Genomic DNA, 23,724 nt, shown 5'->3' with positions numbered 1-23,724 from the left:
CAGTGATCTGAAAATGATGTGCCGGGAGTTGTGCCGTTCCCGGCGGCTTCAGTGACCCTCGAGCTCTTGGCTAGCTATCGAGCTGGTGGGTAACAGATGTCTCAGAAAACGTCGAAGCACTTCTGCAAATATGCGATATCTTGATAAACCGAGCAGATATTTGAAGTTTACACAGCCACTATCTCGCCTGAAAATACGTTAAAGGTTTATTTTGTGACCCAGAAAGACTAGTAAGAGTAATTTTAAAACTTAGTAGCGGCCGCCATTGCTGGAAACTGGAGTTTGGCTGGGCCGTGCTATGAATTCTGGGATATGGTGGGCCACGAAGGACACACCCGACCCATCCTTCAAATTTGGGGAAAAGGAGGACGCATGTGTCGGCTGCATTCGGAGGAGTATACGAATTTGACCAGCCTTCGGCGCGTCACTGTGACATAATCGGTCTACAAATGCGTCCTCAGGAGGCATTTGTCCATGAATTTGGACACAGCTTTTGACTATGCCGCAATAGCGCATGTTGATGGTGTCATCAAGCTGCGCCTGTTTTGGTCGAAAGCATCGCAGCGGCTGCAAGCAATATCATCTGCAAATTGGGTGACAGTAATAGCGAAGAGACAAAGCTGTCAGGGTTCCTGGGTCGTTGACCCAGTGATTTCAGTTTGTTCATGTTCAGTTTAGTTCGCCACATTAATGTTCTCACTTCCTGTTTTTTCCCGTGTCAGCTTGTCTCCCGTGTCATTAGTCAGATTATGTTCAGCCCTGTACTCACCTGTTTCCAATCATTGTCATCATTCAACCTGTGTATTTAAGTTCCTCGGTTTCACCAGTTCTCTGTCGTGTCATTGATGTTGATGTTCATGTCGTCCCTCCGTCTGTATGTTCAGTTAGTCAGCCAGCCATTCTTCCAGTCTTTCAGCCAGCCAGTCACTCCATCGTTCCTGTTTTGTTCATTCACCCTCCAATAAATCCTCTTCATTTCTGCACCGTGAGTCCAGCGTTTGGGTCATCTCTTCCACGCCTCCACACACAACCTCTGACAGAATGACACGACCCGTGCCAAGAAGACACGCTTTTGACCCAGCGGACTCGGACCTTTACGAGCGGCAGGACGCAGCGCTCTCCATTTGGGCGGAGAAGCTCAGGTGGAAACAGCGGCTCTTCTCAGAGAGGGAGCACGTCTTTGAGGGGACTCGTCTGGCTCTGGGCGGGCCTCGGAGACGCCGCGGTCCTCCACCTGCTGCCTCACCTGCATCGGAGCGTTCGCCGCGGAGAGTGGGCGTCGCAGGCCAAGCTTCGGCCGCTCGCTCTCCCGCTGCTCCGCTCCTCGCTCGCCCGCCAGCCGTTTTACTCACCGGACCCTCAACCTCGCCATGGCACAGCGGCTCTGCCTACCACCTCGGCTCAATGGAGGCTCCCGTGCCAGAGGCTCGGCTGTGTACCCCGCCTGCTGTCTCTTCCCGAAGAAAGCGGCGCACACGCCGCCATAAAACGGACTACTTTCAGCCACTCCCGATGGTGAGCTCCAGTGACTGTTTTTCGCACTCACCATCTGATTACTCACTTGAAACGCACCATAGACCCACTTCTGATTCATGGGGAGTCTCCCTCCTAGACGAGGACGTGGACTGGGAAGAGTTTTTCTGCTCTTCTCCAAAGACTGTAAATAGTGGTGGCAGAAAAACCCGAACATTCTCCAATAAACCTGCCAGTAACACACACACCGTCACTATTTCCACACCCATTATTCAGCCATTTCCCACCAGCATGGGGGCCCAGTCCACGCCCACACCAGTGCCAGCTCCCAGGAGGAGGGCAGCTGCGACCCGGTCTACCTCCACACCTGCTTCTGTTTCTCAGGTGGGGGTGACTGGTGTCCAGCCACCTTCCGTGCCCGTCCCAGCGCCCAGGCTGAGGGCAGCCAGAACCCAGCCTGACCTCCCTAGAGACTTGGAAGAGCTAACCGGTTCACCTGCTACGTCACCACTTCATCCACCTCCTGACCCAGCCTTTCACGCCCTCGCACTATCCCTAGTTAGATTAGCTGAACTGTCCCCTGCCCAGGCACCGGCCTTACTAGCCCAAGCCGTAATTTTATCCCCGTCACTAGCTCAGTCTGTAGCTCAGTCTGCTCCTGTCCACTCACCTGTAGCTCAGTCTGCTCCTGTCCACTCACCTGTAGCCCAGTCTGCTCCTGTCCACTCACCTGTAGCCCAGTCTGCTCCTGTCCACTCACCTGTAGTCCAGTCTGCTCCTGTCCACTCACCTGTAGTCCAGTCTGCCCCTGTCCAGTCCGTAGCCCAGTCGCCCGTCTACCATCCTGTTCAGTTCCCGGACCTGCAGCCACAGCACCCAGAGCCAGCTGTGAGCTCTCCTGCTTCTCAGCCAGGGGTTTCCGCACACGCTGGCCCGGCCGCTCCTCAGCCAGGGGTTTCCGCACCCGCTGGCCCAGCCTGTCTCCAGCCAGAGGCTTCAACTTCGCCTGGTCCGGCCTCTGCCTCGGCTGCACCCACGCCCGGTCCGGCCTCTGCCTCAGCTGCACCCACGCCCGGTCCGGCCTCTGCATCAGCTGCACCCACGCCCGGTCCGGCCTCTGCATCGCCTTCAACGTCGCCCGGTCCGGCCTCTGCATCGCCTTCAACGTCGCCCGGTCCGGCCTCTGCATCGCCTTCAACGTCGCCCGGTCTGGCGTCGGCCTCTGCTTCTGCTCCACCTGGTCTGGCTCCAGCCTCAGAGCCTTCGTCCTCGTCTGGCCCAGCCTCAGAGCCTTCGTCTTCGTCCTCGTCTGGCCCAGCCTCAGAGTCTTCGCCCTCGTCTGGCCCAGCCTCGACTCTGGCTTTTGTTTCGCCTGCTGCAGCTCCAGCCTGTGCTTCGCCTGGTCCGGCCCCAGCCTGTGCTTCGCCTGGTCCGGCCCCGTCTTCGCCTGGTCCTGCCTCGTCTGATCCTGTGCCCACCGGGCCATGGCAAGCACGCCTTTCACTGGAGAGCCGCCGCTGCCTTCCGCGCTGTCGGCCCCCTGAACTGCTCTGTCGTCTCCTTCGCTGCCGCCGCTGCCTTCCGCGCGGTCGGCCCTCTGAACTGCTCTGTCGTCTCCTTCGCCTGAGTGGCCGCCGTTGCCTTCCGCGCGGTCGGCCCCCTGAACTGCTCTGTCGTCTCCTTCGCCTGAGTGGCCGCCGTTGCCTTCCGCACGGCCGGCCCCCGGACCAGCGCTGTAGTCATCGCCGTTGCCTTCCGCACGGTCGGCCTCCCGAACTGTGTCCACGTCGCCGCCGTTGCCGTCCGCACGGTCGGCCCCCTGAACTATCTCGTCTCGGCCTCGGGCCACGTGGCCGCCCTCCTGAACTGTCTCTGTGTGGACTCCGTCCCTCCGTCCTGGGCCCCCTCCGCCCGCCCTGTTCTGGTTCTTTTTCGTTTGGCCGTCGGGTGCCGGCCTTTGAAGGGGGGGGGGGGGGTACTGTCAGGGTTCCTGGGTCGTTGACCCAGTGATTTCAGTTTGTTCATGTTCAGTTTAGTTCGCCACATTAATGTTCTCACTTCCTGTTTTTTCCCGTGTCAGCTTGTCTCCCGTGTCATTAGTCAGATTATGTTCAGCCCTGTACTCACCTGTTTCCAATCATTGTCATCATTCAACCTGTGTATTTAAGTTCCTCGGTTTCACCAGTTCTCTGTCGTGTCCTTGATGTTGATGTTCATGTCGTCCCTCCGTCTGTATGTTCAGTTAGTCAGCCAGCCATTCTTCCAGTCTTTCAGCCAGCCAGTCACTCCATCGTTCCTGTTTTGTTCATTCACCCTCCAATAAATCCTCTTCATTTCTGCACCGTGAGTCCAGCGTTTGGGTCATCTCTTCCACGCCTCCACACACAACCTCTGACAAAAGCATGTTTTAGAAAACGAGGAAAGCCAAAAACTGCGCTTCCTCCACTTCCGTACTATTGATTCATTACTGTTGAATTCTCTCGCAGCTGCTCTGTTCCCATGTTGTTGCAGTATACTAATGCCTAACCTTGTATTGTGGATGGATTATCTCAGTTGTTGTCCTGACTGAAATTTGGTCTGTTTACAGCATCCTGCCATGCGATTGCATTTGTCCCTAACCATCAGACCCTCACGTTAAGTTTTATCGAATGGAAAAAAAGTTTGCGTTCATCCTCCAGCTTCACTGTTTATGTTATGCTAACATAGCTGTGCCGCTAGCGATCACATAAGCATATCATTATATACCAGCTAGTCCAACTTCAGTAACCCTACAAATGTCACTGCTGTTTAGTTTTCTGTCTTCATTTATGTTGGAAGTGATAGCAGAGCTGTATGTTTTATTTTTTTCCCAGAAACCTCTGTCAGAACATGCTATATCATGTTTAGGTGGAAACTAGCGAGCTAACTTCCTGCTAACATCTAACTCTGCTCGGTTTTCATGGATGCCTGGATGTTAAACTTAATTGTTACACCTGGTAAAGCTGCAACGCTGACCATTTTATTAAAGATGAAAGAATTTAGACAGTTTTTAACGCTTAGTGATGCCCCAGTGTTTGTTTGACTTTGGGACCTGAACCGAACGGAGTTTTGGACCCAGATTACTCCGTGAGGCTCCTGACTACGGTAGGCTTAATCCATCCAATCCATGCAACAATTCATCAAGCGGTGTGGCTTTGTAGTTTACCAAAGTCGTACTAAAACATTTTTGACAGATTTTTGAGTGCCGTGTTCCACATGAAATTGCTTCGAGGTCAGTAAGCACAACCAGAATTCATACATATGGCTCACCAGATCATAAGGCACACTGTAGATTTTTGAGAAAATTAAAGGATTTTAAATGCACCTTTTTAGTGCAAAAATACAGAAGAAAAGAATATATCGCGATATATATCGTTACCGCACATGCTTCAAAGTATACCGCGATATATTTTAGGCCATATCGCCCAGCCCTAGTCTGTATGTGTATTTTGTTCTCTATTCCCATCCCACACCCCAACCCCAAAAGTTGGGTAAACCCTTATGGAAACTGATTCATTTTTAAGATCTGTTGCCCTCACAAAGATCTTAGAAATAACTATAACAGAGAGAGCTCTGTTTGGAGATAAAATTAGTGAAGCAAGGCTGAGATGGTTTGGAAGTATGCCATGGAGGGATAATGGATATGTTGGACAAAGTGTTGAAAATATAACTACCTCAGGAGGAAAAGAGGTAGATGACAGAGAATATTCATGGATGTAGTGAAGAAAGACAAGCAGAGCATTGATGTGACAGAGGAGGATGCTATGGTGACTGCTAAAGGGAGCAACTGAACTGATCCCTGCACTGGTTATCTACTACAAGTTAAAGAAGCAAAGTGTCATGTGGTGAGCATTTGATTTGAGTTGATGCACTGATTGTATATTACTGTATTTTAAGGGTGCTCGCGCACACACACACACACACAATATTAATGGAGAGATGTTGTGGGGTTAACAGGGAACGACAGGGAAAAGGAATAAGGGAGGGATTAAGCAGGAGAGGCCAGATGGCACAGGGAGTTCAGATCAGGTCCTGAGCAGCCAGAGATGTGCAGGAGAGTTGAGCAGATGGCAGGATGAGAGACCCCATAAAACCATATTACCACTGGTATTACTGTTGTCATGATCACAGGAACCATACCAGCGATGAAGCTTATTATCTCAAATGTTACAGGCTGAAGGACCTAGGGCCGACTGATGGCAGAGTGGGTAGAGTGAAAAGAAAGGTCTAAAATGAGAATATTTATTTGTTTGATCTATTTGACAGGGAGTGCTGAGACAAGGATCTCATCATTCTACAATCATTGGCTTGGGCAGTGTAGTGTAGACTGCTTCAGAGAGCTTCAGACTGTCTTTCTGCTTTAAGAAGTGTGCAAATGAAAATGAAAGTGCCTTTGTGAGAAAGCCAGGGGTGCTATGTGAGTGGGATGTGAGAAACAGATTTGATCCATAAGTTTCGCACTGATCAGAGCCTTTGACATGACATGTGATGTTTTCAAAGTAAAACTGAATCTCAGCCCATTAATATAATACTCAATTCTTATTTCTTTTTCCCTATTAGTCAATCTGGAATTAAAGCTATAAAGTTCCCTTCTCATAACATGTTAATCTTAAACCTGGGGCTTCTGGTGCTGTTTATATCACTGCTGCAAAAGCATGTGGGGTGATGTGTGACAATTATTACTGTCATAGTTTGGGGTTGTTTTCTCTTTTTAAGTTTCTAGGAGCAGGTATATACAAATGTATGAGTGCACATCTTGCAGAATATAAGTTGCACTTCCCCAAATAGGAATTTGTAGATCTGGATCTTTTCCGCCATTTTTTTTGGACTAAATTATTAATAGGGACAAAAATGCTTTGCAAGTGGTTTAGTATTAAGAAAAACTATCTTTGATATGATTCCATGGGGAACATTCCCAAAGGTAAATTGATATACTTACGGGACAATAAACATAGCAAAACTTGTGCTTTTATGTGGACATGGCCTTATTGTATTTGCAGATTATCCAATTTGTCCCTTATCCATATAGCCCAAGCTTTTGCATTTTAGCTTCGAAGTGGTAGTGTCATGGTTCTTGGTCTGTTACCCAGTGTTTTTGGTTGTGTACTTTTACTTTTGGTAGTTTTATGTATTGTGACTGTTGTTTTGGGTTTCCCAGGGTTTTGTTGTGTTCCCTCTGTTTGGTGTCATCCCTGCTTGTGTATCCCCTTTAGTGTAGTAAGGTCTCTGTGTTTAGTCCGCGTCTCTGAGTCTGTGTCAAGCCAAAATACATTCTTTCACTCTCACATACATATATTCTTCTTTCAGGCACATGTATTGTCACTCTCACATACATATATTCTTATTTCATATCCATGTATATTCACTCTCACATACATCCATTAATCTTCCTTTCACACACGTATTCTATTTTTCTTAATGCTACATATTTTTATGGTGACATATATTTATTCTCCTTGCAGGTGCAGCCCTTTCTAGTCATACATATATATATATATATATATATATATATATATATATATATATATATATATATATATATATATATATACACAATCCCAGTGTTTATCCTTTACCCTTGCATACATACACTCTGACATTCACATCTGCATTTCCTATAACAGGGAGTTCATCCTTTAAGCAGGAAGTCATTCTTAAACCAGGAAATGTAATACACTTGGAGAACTTACTTGACATACCCAGACCTAAACCAGAAGAACCAAGCAATGAAGCTGTTCAAAGTCATCCTGCTTTCTTTGCTAGTATTGCAGTTAATTTGTCGAGTAAGTAGTAATGAAAATGACATTAGAACTTTTTTAAATAATGTATTAGAATGTTTGGAACAAATTCAAAGAGAAGCTACAGATTCTTTTGTTCGTCAGAGGCTCCATAGAGAACTTGGTGATCACATTCAAACCTTATCTGGAATTTTGTCCATCTCAAGATTTGTTGACGATGCAAGAAACAGAGAAGCAGTGAATACATTACAGTCCTTAAATGGATGGCTAAATTTTTTACTGACTGCTTATGAAACAGGACAAGGAACTACATCTGAGAACAGACTTGTCTTGCTACCTCCACCTCTCATGACTTGCTCTCAAGGTCGACCGCGATACAGCATTTCAAGAGAGCAAATATCTCATTTAGTATCTCTTGGAATGAACTGGCAAAGCATTGCAACATGCTTAGGGGTTAGCTCCCGTACTCTGTACAGGCACAGAGAGGAGCTTGGCATTGAGCCACCGACTTATGCAACATTATCCAATGAAAACCTGAACAGGGTTGTTAGGGAAATTCTTCAGTATACCACAAATGCAGGTGAACGATATGTGCATGGCAGCTTGAGGTCACGTGGGTTACGCATTCAAAGGTGGCATGTAAGACAAAGTCTACAAGAAATTGACCCCTTTGGATGTTCCCTCAGAAGACGCAATGCAATACGTCGATGACTGTACAGTGTTCCTTTCCCCCAATCAGTTATGGTGAGAAAATTCTAACAGAAAAACAGTCCTGATTCTAATTCTATAGCGAAATGGAATATCTAAAGCAAAATAACTCATTGTTTTATTTACTCAAACTTGTGCATATCCTTGACCATGTCATAGTTTCCCCATACATAACTTATACTTGTTTCATTTTTCTATAGGCATATAGATGGAAACCACAAACTTGTGAGATGGAGGATGGTGTTCCATGGCTGTGTGGATGGTTTCAGTAGAACCATCATCTACCTTGCGTGTTTAGATAACAACAGGGCATCAAGTGTTTTGTCACTCTTCATGGTTGGTGTTCAGAACTTTGGAATGCCATCCAGAGTGAGATGTGATCATGGACTAGAAAACACTGGTGTTGCCCGTTTCATGCTTTACAGGCAAGGACTGAACAGGCATAGTGTTATCACTGGCAGGTCTGTGCATAATCAAAGAATTGAGCGATTATGGGCAGAATTAAATCGAGTGGTCTCATATCATTTTGTTAATCTTTTCAATTTTATGGAGGAGCATGGTGTATTAGATTCACTTAATGAGGTCCATTTATTTTGTCTTCATTATATATATTTGCCACATATTCAAAGAGCTGCCACAGAATTTCAGAACCAGTGGAATAACCATAGACTTTCAACACAAGGAGGGCAAACCCCTCTTCAGCTGTGGCAAAGGGGCATTATCAACAATGCAGGAATACATAACCCAAATATGAATTGTATTTGTGAAAATGACTTTGGTATTGATGAATGCAGACCACTGCCAGAGCTGGAGACAAACAATAATGTCGTTGTTCCATCAATTAACATCATGGTGTCACTGATGGAAATATCAGTGACACCATGATGGCTACACTTCAACTTTGATCCATTCGACCTTTGATCCATTTGAAGATGATGGCAATAACGATATAAATTTATTTTGCAACCTCGTTCGTTTTCTTGAGAGACAATCCTAAAATATCAATAAGGCCTCTGGAAAAATTTCATTTACTGTAATTGTGGTTGTGCAGCTTAAAAAGAATACAGTGCCAAGACTGTTGTTAGTTCAGTATTATTAGAAGTTTAGTCACAGCTTTAAATATCAAGAATCCTACTATCAACCTTTACATGCATGTTGACAGTTTGTATACAATTTTAAAGAATTTATGAGTTGTATTATGTGAGTGTGTTGAGATTTTACAACCATGTTTTGTTTTAAAACACCTTGTTAAAAGAAAAAATAAATTTGTACAACCACTTTCTATTGAGGTTTTTGGTAATCACAATCACCAGATGTATTGTCTTGGAACAAGATGACTCAAACTGATAACATTAACATTAATACAGTCAGTAAATACATCAAACATGGATCACTGATCAAATAGAATAGAAGTGTCAGATAAACAATATTGAAGAACACCAGAGAATAAAAGCAACAAACAAGTACAAAGCTAGAAAACAAAAATAATCACAATGCACATAAATTAATGCAATGAAAAAAAAAACTGAATTTAATTATGTTAGTCCTTATAACTATTGTATACTTGTAGAAAGGTACCCTGACAAGCAAAAAGACTTGAAGCAAATGAACATTTGTTAAAAGGTCAATGCAAAAACAGAGCCTCCAATCAAAAATAGGTGGGTGAAATATGAAATATGGCAACATAAAGTAAATTCAGCTTGGTCTCAAGTGTGTTAGTTGGTGTTTTAGGTGGAACAGTTTTTGTTTGATGTCTGGGAAAGAAAATGCAATGATATTCAAACCAACCCCCCCTTAGAATTACTTAATGATTGACACTCGTTAATTTAACTGAGTGCAAAGCTCAGATTAGCATACTAACCTAACCAGGAATTAAGCTATTCCAAAACCATGTGTATTACCTAATGCAAAGTCCATATTCTCCTGAAAGTCTTTGTAAGAGGTATGAAGTGGTAAGTGCACGTGTTTGCAATGGGTAGTTTAAACATGGTTTGTGCATCAGGCTCTTGGTGAAGAAATTCAATGGACGGTTGTGGAGAGAAGCCAATTGGTGGAACAGTGTTGGCTCCAGTGGCGAAGGCAAGAATTGTCCCCAGCTTCTGCATTCTGTCTTGATCTCCGCAGTGGCCTCAGGCAGCCAGCATTGGCTAAGTATTCCTGAAGTGGCTCAGTTGCTACTATCAGATCTTAAAAGGATTTACACTCTTTAACCTTCAAATAAAAAAAATTAAAACATTTAAAATTAATGGGCCCCAATTAATACATGGAGTAGAACGAAATGCACACAATACTAAAACATTATCCAACAACTGACAAATCAGTTTTACCCTTTTAATTATTTTTTTTTCACGCAGGTCACTATTGGCAACATCTTTTAAAAAACTTGTTTAGCCAAATCTGGGCCATCAACAAGGCAAGAGAAGAGTGTTGAGGACAGAAAGCCTGCTGGTCGACCACCATGTACAAGGCTTACTGCAATGGCTCTGCCTGCAATGAAGTACCTGTCCTCCCTCATGGCTAGAAATAATGAAAAACATTACATGTCAATAGATGCATGAAAGCGCTTGACAAGAACTTCATAAAAATGATTTTTTTTATTGCATTACTCCAGGGATATCAGCCTAAAATCAATACATACCAGCACTATCAAGCGCCAAGTTCATTTTGCCTTCTTCACCCTCAAACATTGGAGACAGGGGCAAAGTTTTGATCAGAAGTCTTAGAAATTCTCTTCTTGGTCCACTCAAGTCAACAGCCTCTTCAGGTACTCCCATATCGTCAGAAAATCTGACAGAAATTGTGTGGCATGGATCATATGTCGCTCGTTTAAAACCTCTAATTGCTCCATCCAGGACTGTTGATCTATTAATGTTGAACTTGCATTTCTTCTGTTGGTTTATTTTTGCAGAAAGTTCCTCCAAAATATCTTTTGCTGATACCAAACAACTTGAAGTCTTGTAGGATTAAAAAAGAAAAGAAAAAAAAAGAAAAAATATTGAAAAGAACATCAGTAAAAACATTCACATACAAGGGCTACAAGGACATACAAAGTTTTGTCAAAATCAGAATCAGCATACTTTATTAATCCCTAAAGGAAATTATCATAATCATAAGCAAAATGTACAAAGGAGTATATTGCTCAGTGGCTTTTTATATTGTTTATATGTTTTGGAGAGCTAGAAAGCAGTAGAGCAAAGAAACATATGATATTTTTGAGTTTCAATGCACAATAAGTAAATTTCATTGTCAGATTGGCTCTGTTAAAAATTTGCTGCCTATTTCAAATAAAATAAAATTTGCCAGGATTACAGCATTATCATTTGACTCTGTAGACATTATTCAAAAACGGTTTTGTTAACAGCAAATATAAATATCATATATGCATATTAAAATCTGAGGATGTATTACACTCCTTCACAACACTGTTTACAGAATTGGATTGCAACAAATATGGTGTGTTTAATTGGCTACTGTATTTGAAACTAACCTTTCGCTCTGCAAGCTTGCTAATATAGCCTGGTTAAGTTCCTCATCACCAGAAGACTTGTCAGATAGTGGAGTCATGATTGAAAGGTAGTTATCGTAGTTTACAGATTGACTGTGTGTTGATGTAGAGGGTAATGCTGAACAATGATTCTCTGTATTCCTGGTCTGGTAGGGTGAGCTTGAGGTATTTTGGCACGTCAGGACCAGAACTGGATCACTTAAAGATGCAGATGAGGTAGAAGGCTGACTAGTGGAAGGGTAGATTTCCAATGAAGACACTGGTAACTGGCTGAAGGAAATGTTTGTTGAAGTGCTGCTGTATTTGTGTAAGATACTACTTTCATGGGGCAAGGCAAGGCAAATTTATTTGTATAGCACAATTCAACAACAAGGTGATTCAAAGTGCTTTACAGAGACATTAGAAACAAAAACAAATAAAAAGCATGATTTAAAATTAATTAAAACAAGCAAACAAACAAACTAACTAAACACACACATTTCACACCTGTTTGCGCGATCTGAACCCTTATCGTAAGGGGAGCTACTAGTCCTTCTGTGGACGAGCTACTTTCTATTTTAAATTCCCTGAATTTAAAATACTATCTAGACCCAGTCTAGACCCAGTTGGGGAGCTACCCAGAGCTCTAATTCCACACCTGTTCGCGCGATCTGAACCCTTATCGTAAGGGGAGCTACCAGTCCTTCTGTGGACGAGCTACTTTCTATTTTAAATTCCCTGAATTTAAAATACTCTCTAGACCCAGTCTAGACCCAGTTGGGGAGCTACCCAGAGCTCCAATCCCACACCTGTTCGCGCGATCTGAACCCTTATCGTAAGGGGAGCTACCAGTCCTTCTGTGGACGAGCTACTTTCTATTTTAAATTCCCTGAATTTAAAATACTCTCTAGACCCAGTCTAGACCCAGCTGGGGAGCTACCCAGAGCTCTAAACCCACTTAACAAACAAACAAACAAACAAACAAACAAACAAACAAACAAACAAACAAACAAACAAACAAACAAACAAACAAACAAACCAGTATATAAAATCAAAACAGATAAAATCAGAACAGTAGATAAAATCAGTAGTTAATGTAAGTTTTGAAATTTAAGCTTAACAAACAAACAAAACAGTATATAAAATCAAAACAGATCAAATCAGAAATAGATAAGATCAGTAGTTAGTGTAAGTTTTGAAATTTAAGCTTAAAAGTGTGGATTTGGTGCTTTATTCAAATGCAGCTGAGAATAGGTGAGTCTTCAACCTGGATTTAAATAAACTGAGTGTTTCAGCTGATCTGAGGCTTTCTGGGAGTTTGTTCCAGATATAAGGAGCATAAAAGCTGAATGCAGCTTCTCCGTGTCTGGTTCTGACTCTGGAAACTGATAAAAGACTGGATCCAGATGACCTGAGGGATCTGGAAGGTTCATACTGGGTCAGGAGGTCACTGATGTATTTTGGTCCTAAACCATTCAGAGCTTTATAGGCCAGCATCAGAACTTTAAAGTCTATCCTCTGACGGACAGGCAGCCAGTGTAAAGACCTCAGGGCTGGACTGATGTGGTCCACTTTTTTGGTCTTAGTGAGGACTCGAGCAGCAGAGTTCTGAATGAGCTGTAGTTGTCTGACTGATTTTTTAGGTAGACCTGTAAAGATGCTGTTACAGTAATCAAGCCTACTAAAAATGAATGCATGGACTAGTTTTTCCAGGTCCTGTTGAGACATCAGATCTTTTATCCTTGAAATATTCTTGAGGTGATAGTAAGCTGATTTTGTTATTGTCTTAATGTATTTTTCTAAGTTTAGGTCTGCATCCATCACTACACCCAAATTTCTCGCCTGGTTTGTGGTTTTTAGATGTATAGATTGAAGTTCTCTGGTGACCTGTAATCGTTTTTCTTTGGCGCCAAAGACTATTACTTCAGTTTTGTTTTTGTTTAGTTGGAGAAAATTGTGGCACAACCAGTCATTAATTTCCTCAATGCATTTACCAAGAGCCTGTACAGGGCCTCGGTCTCCTGGTGACATTGTGATATATATTTGTGTGTCATCTGCATAGCTGTGGTAGTTTATTTTGTTGTTCTTTATAATCTGTGCCAGTGGGAGCATGTAAATGTTAAACAGAGGGGGTCCCAAGATGGAACCTTGGGGAACTCCACATGTGATACTTGTCTGCTCGGATGTGAAGTTACCTATTGATACAAAGTATTTCCTGTTTTCTAAGTATGTTTTGAACCAGTTTAGTACAGTTCCTGAAAGACCTGCCCAGTTCTCCAGTCGTTTGAGTAATATGTTGTGGTCAACTGTATCAAATGCTGCACTGAGATCCAGTAAAACTAGGACTGACATTTTTCCACTGTCTGTGTTCAGACATATGTCATTAAACACTTTTGTCAGAGCGGTTTCAGTGCTGTGGTTCTGTCTAAAACCTGACTGGAAGGCATCGTAGCAGTTATTCTGTTTTAAGAAGTAATTGAGCTGTTGAGAAACTGCTTTTTCAATGATCTTACTTAAAAATGGGAGATTTGAGATCGGCCTGTAGTTTTTCATTTGTGTCTTGTGAAGATTGTCCTTTTTCAGTATAGGTTTGATTACAGCAGTTTTTAGTGGTTCTGGAAACACACCTGACATTAAGGAAAAGTTGGCGATCTGTAACAGGTCTGACTCTAAAGTCTTTGAGACCTTTTTGAAAAAACTTGTTGGCAGGACATCTAAACAGCAAGAGGAGGAGTTCAGTTGACCTAAGATGTCCTCCAGGTCTTTGCTGTTAATCGGGTGAAACTGTTTGATGGTGTTTAAACAGCTTTTCGGTGGACACAGTACATATCCTGGATCTGCTGTTGATGTTCCAACTGCTTGTCTAATCTTTTGGATTTTGTCTGTGAAGAATTTGGCAAAGTCATTGCAGGCCATGGTTGAATGAAGTTCAGCTGCCACTGGCACAGGAGGGTTTGTTAGCCTGTCAACTGTAGAAAATAAGACCCGAGCATTATGGCTGTTTTTAGTGATGATGTCAGAGAAGTAGGACCTTCTTGCACTCCTCAGTTGTAAATTGTAATTGTGAAGTTTCTCTTTATAGATGTCATAATGAACCTGGAGGTTTGTTTTTCTCCATCTGCGCTCAGCTTTCCTACACTCTCTTTTTTCATTTTTCACTAGTGTGGAGTTTCTCCATGGAGACTTTTTCCTTCCAGAGATAACCTTCACCTTAATGGGGGCAATAGAGTCCATTACATTTAACATTTTTGCATTAAAGCTATTGACGAGCTCATTGACTGAACCTTTGGACAGGTCAGGTGTTAATGGGAAGACCTGGTTAAAGATCTCACTACTGTCTTCAGTTATACACCGTTTTGTGATCACTGCTGTTGATATATTTGTGTGGGCTGAGATTTTACTTTCAAAGAAAACACAGTAATGATCAGATAAGCCCACATCAGACACAGTAATGTTTGAAATGCTCAGGCTCTTGGAGATCAGTAGGTCGAGAGTGTGTCCTCTATTATGTGTGGCCTCTGTTACATGCTGAGTCAGCCCAAAGTTGCCCAGAGTGTTACTCAGGTCTTTAGTCCCTTTGTCCTGAGGGTTGTCCACATGGATGTTAAAATCCCCAACAATAATTACACAGTCGAAATCAACACAGATCACAGACAGCAGTTCACTGAGGTCATTAAAAAAGTCTGTGCAGTATTTGGGAGGCCTGTAAACATTAAGAAACACAACTTTGGATGGGGCCTTCAGCTGTAAAGCCACATATTCAAAAGACTGAAAACTTCCAGGAGATAGCTGCTTACATTGAAATGATTCATTAAATAAGACAGCAACCCCTCCTCCTCTCCTGCTCACCCTGGCCTCACTGATAAAACTGTAGTTAGGAGGGGTCGTCTCGATGAGAACAGCTCCACTGTTATTTTGGTCCAACCAAGTTTCAGTTAAAAACATAAAATCAAGGCTGTGCTCAGTGATTAAATCATTAATTAAAAATGTTTTCCCAGCTAAAGATCTAACGTTTAATAAAGCCAACTTAAGTGTTTTAGAGGCATTACTTGTCCCCTCGTGTTTGGGAGCAGTCTGTGGCACACAAGGTATGTTTACTATGTTTAAAGATCTTTTAGAGTGCAGCTCTCTGTGTTTTGACCAGGCCACATGTCTCCTTCTGTCACCTAAAAGTACAGAAATTTAAAACCTTCTAGTAAACAGGGCCCCAGCTTCTCCTGGGAAAAGTCACCACTGCCATAATCCTCGCAGCCCGGACCCTCCACACATCACACATCAGACTGCGGAGACAAAGCATGAAGGTGGTAAGGAGGAACTAAGGGGGGCAATGTGACTTCGATTGCTCTGTTGAGGGTGGGGCTCGGTGGCGAACCTTTGGCTGCTTTGGTGGGGGGTTTATGGGGGACAAAGAGGGATTGGGCCGGGGGGTAGATCTGAGCCCAGCATTGACCCGCTCCATCATCTCTTCAGTGAATTTCAGGTGTGGGGAGGAGGGAGAAAGGGAGGGGGAGGAGGGTGATGGGGGTGATGGCCTGTCAGGGGTTTGGGGGACTGGGGAAGATCCTGGTCCTGGTCGTTGGTGTTGTTGAGAGAGTTGGAGGCAAATAGGGACCCCTCTTCTTGCCTCTTCTTGCCTCAGATGTCTCTCCTTTCTGAGGCTCTTCCCGGGTGGGGGCAGATGGAGCTCCTCCTCAAGGTTTCTGCTGGGCTTTGTCTGTTCTTGGAGTACTGTTTGTTCTTCTTTATGAGATAACTCCTCGTTTATCTCAGCCTTGGCTCCAAGCACAGATGGATGACGTATGGAATAAAACAAGTTGGAGGTGAACAGTTTCACCCCTGACTTGTTAAAATTAAATCCATTTGCTTTAAACAGATGCCTGCGTTCCCAAAAAATATTAAAGTTGTTGATAAAATGCACTGAGTGGTCAGCACATGCTGATATAAGCCATTTATTCAGTGTAAACAGCCTGCTGAATCTCTCGTCTCCTCCTCTGACCGGCGGTACAGGCCCACTGATGAATACAGCTGCATTCAGAGAGTTTACAGTGTTTAATAATCCAATAAAGTCCCGTTTCAGAACCTCCGATTGTTGTTTGGACACATCGTTTGACCCTGTATGCAGGACAATGTTTGTCACAGTTGGATATTCATCTGCAATTTGAAGAATTCTCTCCTTCAGGATGTTGACCATATCGTTAGGAAAGCAGAGGACTTTAGTGTTCTTACCGCACATGCTTTGTACATCCTTTACAGCAGAGTCACCCACAATCAGCGTCTCAGGCCTAGCCTTTAGCTTTCCCCGTGGATTTTCAGGCCTTACTTCGCTACTTTTAGATGGATGGTTGTCCGATATAGATCCAGGGTCGTTTGATAGTGGAGCAAATCTGTTCTGCAGTTTCACATTCAGTTGTTTTGAAGGTTTGTTGTTAACCTTCCTATTCACGGTTGTCCAGTCCTGTTTCCTCTCGTATACAGGGGTAGAAGAGCTTCTCTGTCTCGTAGGAAGTGAAGGCCAGTCGGTTTCAGAGATTTCAGCTCGCTGTGCCCTGCCTGTGGTACGTCCTCCCCCTTCCAGGAGACATGATTTATGTCTTGGTTTTGCACCAAGACAGTCCAAGGGGGGATTATCGCTTGAGGATTTATAATAGTGCACAAAGTCTACTTTCTTGGTCATGTTATCTGTGCTCCTTAGCTGTGTGCTAGCTTGCTCATCGCCATTGTTTTGAGTCAAAGGCAAGGTTGTTTCATTTCCACACAGTCCATTTACCTCCACGTTTACTTCTAAGCGATGAATTTTTGTCTCCAGTGCTGCAATCTTCTGCAGGAAGCTGTGGTAGTCATCTGTGGAGAGGGAAGGCATCTTGTTGCTAGTTAGCCTAGCGGTTAGCACCTTTCTAGGCTATCGAGGCTGCTCGGTGCCCAGACGCTGTAATCAGGCTTCAGCTGTGTCTAGGCCACAGACACACGGAGCGCTGAGGATAAGGTAACTATAAAAGGCAGGAGTTCCCGTTAATAATGTTCCATTACCAACTGATGAGGCAGGAGATTGCGTAGGAGCAGAGATTGGTTGGAAGACAGCTGTTGAACTGGCAAAACTGTCTGAAGATGATGAGCGCAGCTGCCTTGATGAAACAGGGTTTTCTTCACAGTTTTCCTCACTGCTGTAGCTTGTAATATCATCCTTAGAAATAAAATAATAATAATTCACATATATTGAATTTGAACATTAAATACCATCGATCCAACCTCTTCTGCTTATTCTTATCAGAGGTGGGGTGGTTGGAGCCTATCCCAGCTACCATAGGGTGAGAAATTTCAAGAGTTAATAGATCCTTCTCACAATTACTTTTACTTAAAATGTTCCAATAACTTTTTTAGAGCTAATCTTGTTTTCCTCTTTGAATCAGACTTAAACCAGTAGTAAGAGAAGTAAACTTTGTACAAATGTCAAAAAAATATGCCAAAAATGGAGTGTTCAAGAAAGGATAACTGCTTTGGTTCTTTTAGTTTAGTTTACTGACTCATGTCTACCTGTTCTCTGACTTAAATCGTTATGTAAAGCTTTGAAATGCCTAGATATCGAAAAGACTACTGACAAAAGCTGTGTCGCATTAGGTTTCGACTGCCAGCACAACCTACCTTACATCAATAGAAAGTTTATCTCCAAAGGTGTCCCTTATTTGTTCAGAGACAGTTTTCTGGTCCCAGGATTTTTGGAATTCAAATCCATTCAATATATGCCCTTGTTCATGTAAATGTTGTTTTGTGCGATGCTTGACAACAACACTGCTTGATGGCCGTGGAAGAAGGATGACATCTTTGTTGAAAGTATCATGATACTTGGCCCTTGGCCCTATAAAACAAAACAGAAACTATATTCATATTTATGTACCCTTTGTTTTATTTATCTACACTTAGACACTGTCAGTTCCTTAAGAAAGTTGCTAATGTCACTTGGTAGTGACCAGCTTACATGTTAAACTGTTGCTAAGCTTTTATAAATGAAATAAAATGTTACACAGTGTAACAGACTGTGGAAGAAGCTGAACAGGTTGGATTGGGCATAAAGGTACAGAGATAATCTACGATGCAGGCTTGTTGCCATGATAACAGTGTGGCAAACATAGAGTACAATTATGAATCTGATTCAGATTGTTTCTCTGTTGGGGAAAGCGTTTTCCCAAACTGAAAATATGTAAACCAAAACCTTTGTAGAAGAAATTAACTCTTTCTTGGACGATATGGGAGATCAGTTTTGGTAGCAGACTTTTATGTTGACAAGTTTATTCAGTCTGTGAAGACAATACAGAAAGTTGTTGGTGTGGATCTCCTGGATGAGAAGAAGCGATATTGTTTAAGGAAACTTGTAACTAATTTTGGACGGGGGAAAAGAGCGGTTAAAAGTCATTTGAGGAAAATGTGAAATCTTTATATTAATCGCAAGATCAGACATCACTCGGTATTTCTTATATACCTTTTCTTCTTCACTGCTTTTCTTCCTTCTTTCTTCCTTCTATCAATTTTATTTTCACCAACTCTGGACATCCAGATTTTGACAAGTGCAGAATATATTAATGGAAGGATTTTACGAGTAAAGGCAGAAATTCATGGTGTTGTCATTCAATTTATTAATGTGTATTCATCAAATTATGGTCCAGAACTGAAATATCAATTTAAAATATTGGAAGACAATTTAAGTGTTATAGATTCCAGTGAATGTATTATTTGGGGTGGAGATTGGAACTGCTGTGTTGATTATACCCTGGACAGAACCGGCAAGGAAACACATTTCGAGTCCTCCAACGTCTTGTCTCATGTTTTAACTAAGATAGACCTAATTGATATGTGGAGAAGAAATAATCCCATGAGTAGACAGTAAGCCTGGGTCAGAATAGCTCAAGATAGATGCCATGCAACTAGGTTAGACAGGTTTTATCTTTCCGGCTCTTATATCACTCGCGTTGTGAATTGCTGCATTGTTCCCGTTGGGTTTACAGACATACATGCCAATCCTGAATTTCAGTGCCACCATTCTCACAAATTTCTCCCGATTTTCCACCTGGACAACAAAATTGAAAAACTGTAACCCAGATTGGCCCGTATTTTAGATAGCTAGGAGCATTTGACAGAGTTTCACTCCACCGAGAGAGCTCGTGATGTAATTCTGAAGGCTAGACCGTCCAATTTCAGTCGCTCATTTCTGGTCCACCCGGCTTTCGGAGCACCCGGCCCACTTAGCCTGCGAAGTCCAGGTCCTCAGGTGGATGCAGCATTGGAGTATAATCGCCAAATACATTAACTTCTCTATTTCAGTAAATCATATTCAATTCCATCAAGTGATCTCTCCTTATTTAATTTGTAGTTACTATATTTTGCACTGTTGTTTCTAAAAATAGTGCATATATATCATAGTGTGTAGGGCTGGGCCATATTATACTGTTCACGGTAATAAAATAGTAAATGGCCTGCATTTGTATAGCGCTTTTTTAGTCCCTAACGACCCCAAAGCACTTCACACTACATTCAGTCATTCACACACTGGTGATGGCAGCTACGTTGTAGCCACAGCTGTCAGTGCGCCACTGACAGAGGCGAGGCTGCCGGACACTGGCGCCACCGGGCCCTCTGACTACCACCAGTAGGTAAACATGGGGTTAGTATCTTGCCCAAGGATATTTGGCATGCAGCCAGGAGGCAGCCTGGGATCGAACCACCGACCTTCTGATTAGTGGCTGACCTGCTCTGCCACCTGAGCTACAGCCACCGGTACAATGTTAGGCAACGATAAGAAAATGAAATATCACGATAGAATATGGGTAAAACGCGTATGCACAGTGCCTTTGTTTTCATACGCACATGGTCGAAAACGCATGGCGGCAATGGAGAATGAGAAGGGAGAAAACGGATTGTTGAGTGAAACGGATGAACCAGAATTGGTTTGTAAAAATGGTGCCACTTCAGTGATGTGGAACTGGTTTGGTGTTTGTCCGTCAGATACCCACCAAAGCACTTTTTTTTGTAGAACATGCAAGCAGGCCGTCGTTATTGCCGTATTTGTCGGACTAAGGTGCTCGTAAATCTGGGAGTAATCTGGGTCCATCCGCTTCAGGTCCAAAAGTCAAACGAACACTGCAGCATCACTGAGAGTTAAAAATTGTCTAAATTCTTTCATCTTTAATAAAATGACCAGCATTGCTGCTTTACCAGGTGTAACTATGAAGTTTAACATCCAGGCATCCATGAAAATAGAATTTATTACATTTAATGGAGTTAGAAGTTAGCAGGAAGTTAGCGGAAGTTAGCTTGCTAGTTTCGCTAGTTACCTAAGCATGTTCTGACTGAGAGATTTCTGAAAAAATTCAAATGTACAGCTCTGCTATCACTTCCAACATCAATGAAGACAGGAAACTAAACAGCAGTGACGTTTGTAAGGTTACTGAAGTTGGACTAGGTGGTATATAATGATGTGCTACGTGATCGCTAGCAACACAGCTATGTTTGCATAACATAAACAGTGAAGCTGGAGGATGAACGCTAACACTTTTCCACTCGATAAACGTTAACGTGAAGGTTCCTGATGGTAAGAGACAAATGCAATCGCATGGCAGGATGCTATAAACGGACCAAACTTCAGTCAGGACAACAACTGAGATAATCCATCCACAATAGAAGGTTAGTCATTAATATACTGCAACAACATGGAAATAGAGCAGCTGTGCTAGAATACAGCATTAATGAATCAATGATACAGAAGTGGAGGAAGCAAGAAGAATGAGTTGAATAAAGTTTGATTCATCTGACTGCTTTGTTTCGCTTAATGTGTCTTATAATCCCGTGCACTTTATGGTCTGGAAAATACGTATTTGACTTTTTTATTTGGCACACTGCAGTTTAATGTTGCAAAGATAAGATAAGATAAGATAAGATAACCTTTATTAGTCCCACACGTGGGAAATTTGTTTTGTCACAGCAGGAAGTGGACAATGCAAAAGTTATGAGGCAAAAATTAGAATACAATAAGAATAAATACAGTACACAACTGTACAGAATAGAATAAAATAAAATACTATATACAGTAGAATAAAATAAAATAAATATACAATAAGATAAAAATAGAATACAAATACAAATACTATATACAACTGAGTAAAAATACAACGATGACAGAAAGGATTATTGCACTTAGTATTATTGCATATGTATGGATGTGTGTGCTTGATCAGTTAAAGTCTTTATTATGGAGTCTGACAGCAGTGGGGAGGAAAGACCTGCGAAATCTCTCCGTCCCACACCGTGGGTGCCGCAGTCTCCCACTGAAGGAGCTGCTCAGTGCTGTCACAGTCTGCTGCATGGGGTGGGAGATGTTGTCCAACAGGGATGACAGCTTAGCCGCCGTTCTCCTGTCACTCACCACCTCCACTGGGTCCAGAGGGCATCCTAGAACAGAGCTGGCCCTTCGGATCACCCTGTTCAGTCTCTTCCTGTCCCCAGCAGAGATGCTGCCGCCCCAGCAGACCACACCATAAAAGATAGCAGAAGCCACAACAGAGTCATAGAAGGTCTTCAGGAGTGGGCCCTCCACTCCAAACGACCTGAGTCTCCGCAGCAGGTACAGCCTGCTCTGCCCTTTCCTGTAGAGGGCGTCTGAGTTATGAGTCCAGTCCAGTCTATTGTTCAGATGAACACCAAGGTACCTGTAGCTGTCCACAGCCTCAATGTCCATACCTTGGATGTTCAGTGGTTGCAGTGGAGAATGCTTGTGCCTGCGGAAGTCTACCACCAGTTCCTTGGTTTTACTGGCGTTGATCTGGAGGTAGTTCAGCTGGCACCAGTCCACAAAGTCTTGGGTCAGACCTCTGTACTCCTTGTCGTCCCCATCAGTGATGAGGCCGACTATTGCAGAGTCATCAGAGAACTTCTGCAGGAAGCACTGGGTGGAATTGTGGGAGAAGTCTGCAGTGTAGATGGTGAAGAGGAACGGAGCCAGAACCGTTCCCTGTGGGGCCCCCGTACTGCAGACGACCCTGTCCGACACACAGCCCTGAGTCCTCACATACTGTGGTCGGTCGGTGAGGTAGTCCAGGATCCAGGTAGTGAGGTGATGGTCCACTCCAGAGTTCACCAGCTTGTCCTTTAGAACCGAGGGAAGAATGGTGTTGAAGGCACTGGAGAAATCAAAGAACATGATTCTCACAGTGCTTCCAGCGGTCTCCAGGTGAGCGAGGGAACGATGTAGGAGGTGAATGACGGCATCATCCGCTCCAATGCCAGGCTGGTAGGCAAACTGAAGTGGGTCCAGTGATGAGCTTATTAGGCGCCGAAGCTGAGCCAGGACCAACTGCTCCAGGGTCTTCATCAGGTGGGATGTCAGAGCCTGACATCCCACGGCCTGTAGCTGTTGAGGTCCTTGGGGCGTGAAGTCTTTGGCACTGGTACAACACAGGAGGTTTTCCAGAGCTGTGGGACTCTTCCCAACCTCAGGCTCAGGTTGAAGAGGTGCTCCATCACCCCACACAGTTGGTCCATGCAGGACCTGACGACCCTCGAGCTGATGCCATCTGGACCCGCTGCCTTCTTGCCATTAATCCTCCTCAGTTCCCTCCTAACCTGGGTGGTTGAGAGAGACAGGCTGGAGCCTTGTGTTGAGTGTGTATTGGATGCTGCAGTTGGGGGGTGGGGGGGAGTGAGCAGGGTGAATAGAGGAGGTGTGAAGTGTCTGAGGTGGAACAGCAGCAGTGGGGGTGGGTGAGTCTGCAGCCGATGTTGCAGACTGCCTCATGGCTGAATCAAATCTGTTGAAGAAATGATTCACTTCATTTGCCCATCTCACATCCCTCCCAGGCAGAGAGTTCTGCTGTTTGTGGCCCGAGATGGTTCTGAGGCCTCTCCAGACTTCACCAACGTTGTTTTGTTGAAGCTGGTTCTCCATCTTCTGCCTATAGCTCTCCTTCCCATACCTTATCAGTCCCCTCAGCTCTCTCTGCACCCTTTTCAAGGCACCTCTTTTTAACTTCAGTGGATATTAAACATGGTTATGCTCAGGATATGTCAGCCCATTTCTACTGGAAATGCCTTTTGGTTAAACTTTCAGGAAGGAATTTGCATTTGTACTGTTAAATTTTTATATAGCTTTAATGCACATAAAAAACAGCTGCTTAAGTGAAAATAAATGGATGGGTTTTTTTGCAGTAGTAAAGTTGTGGAGTTGTATTTTGTCCCGCATCAATTATATCATCAGTTATATCGTTATCGCAAATTTTAAAATATATATCGTGATAAATATTTTTGGCCATATCGCCCTGC

At 43.5% G+C, this 23,724-nt stretch overlaps 1 protein-coding gene, 1 long non-coding RNA gene and 1 pseudogene across 2 annotated transcripts in view; 2 read left to right on the top strand and 1 right to left on the bottom strand.

Annotated features, from left to right (window-relative positions):
- ntm (neurotrimin) overlaps positions 1-23,724 on the top strand; it is a 508,104-nt gene that overhangs the window by 142,331 nt on the left and 342,049 nt on the right. The gene's annotated exons all lie outside the window — the stretch shown is intronic.
- The window catches only part of LOC145431522 (uncharacterized), a 246,480-nt gene that overhangs the window by 46,092 nt on the left and 176,664 nt on the right, over positions 1-23,724 (top strand). The window lies entirely within an intron of this gene.
- LOC145431584 (G2/M phase-specific E3 ubiquitin-protein ligase-like) lies at positions 8,946-19,453 on the bottom strand (annotated as a pseudogene).

The sequence above is a fragment of the Astatotilapia calliptera genome, chromosome 10, assembly GCF_964374335.1.
Source record: "Astatotilapia calliptera chromosome 10, fAstCal68.1, whole genome shotgun sequence".
Classification (NCBI taxonomy): Eukaryota; Metazoa; Chordata; class Actinopteri; order Cichliformes; family Cichlidae; genus Astatotilapia; species Astatotilapia calliptera.
This window is presented reverse-complemented; position numbering and strand designations above follow the sequence as displayed.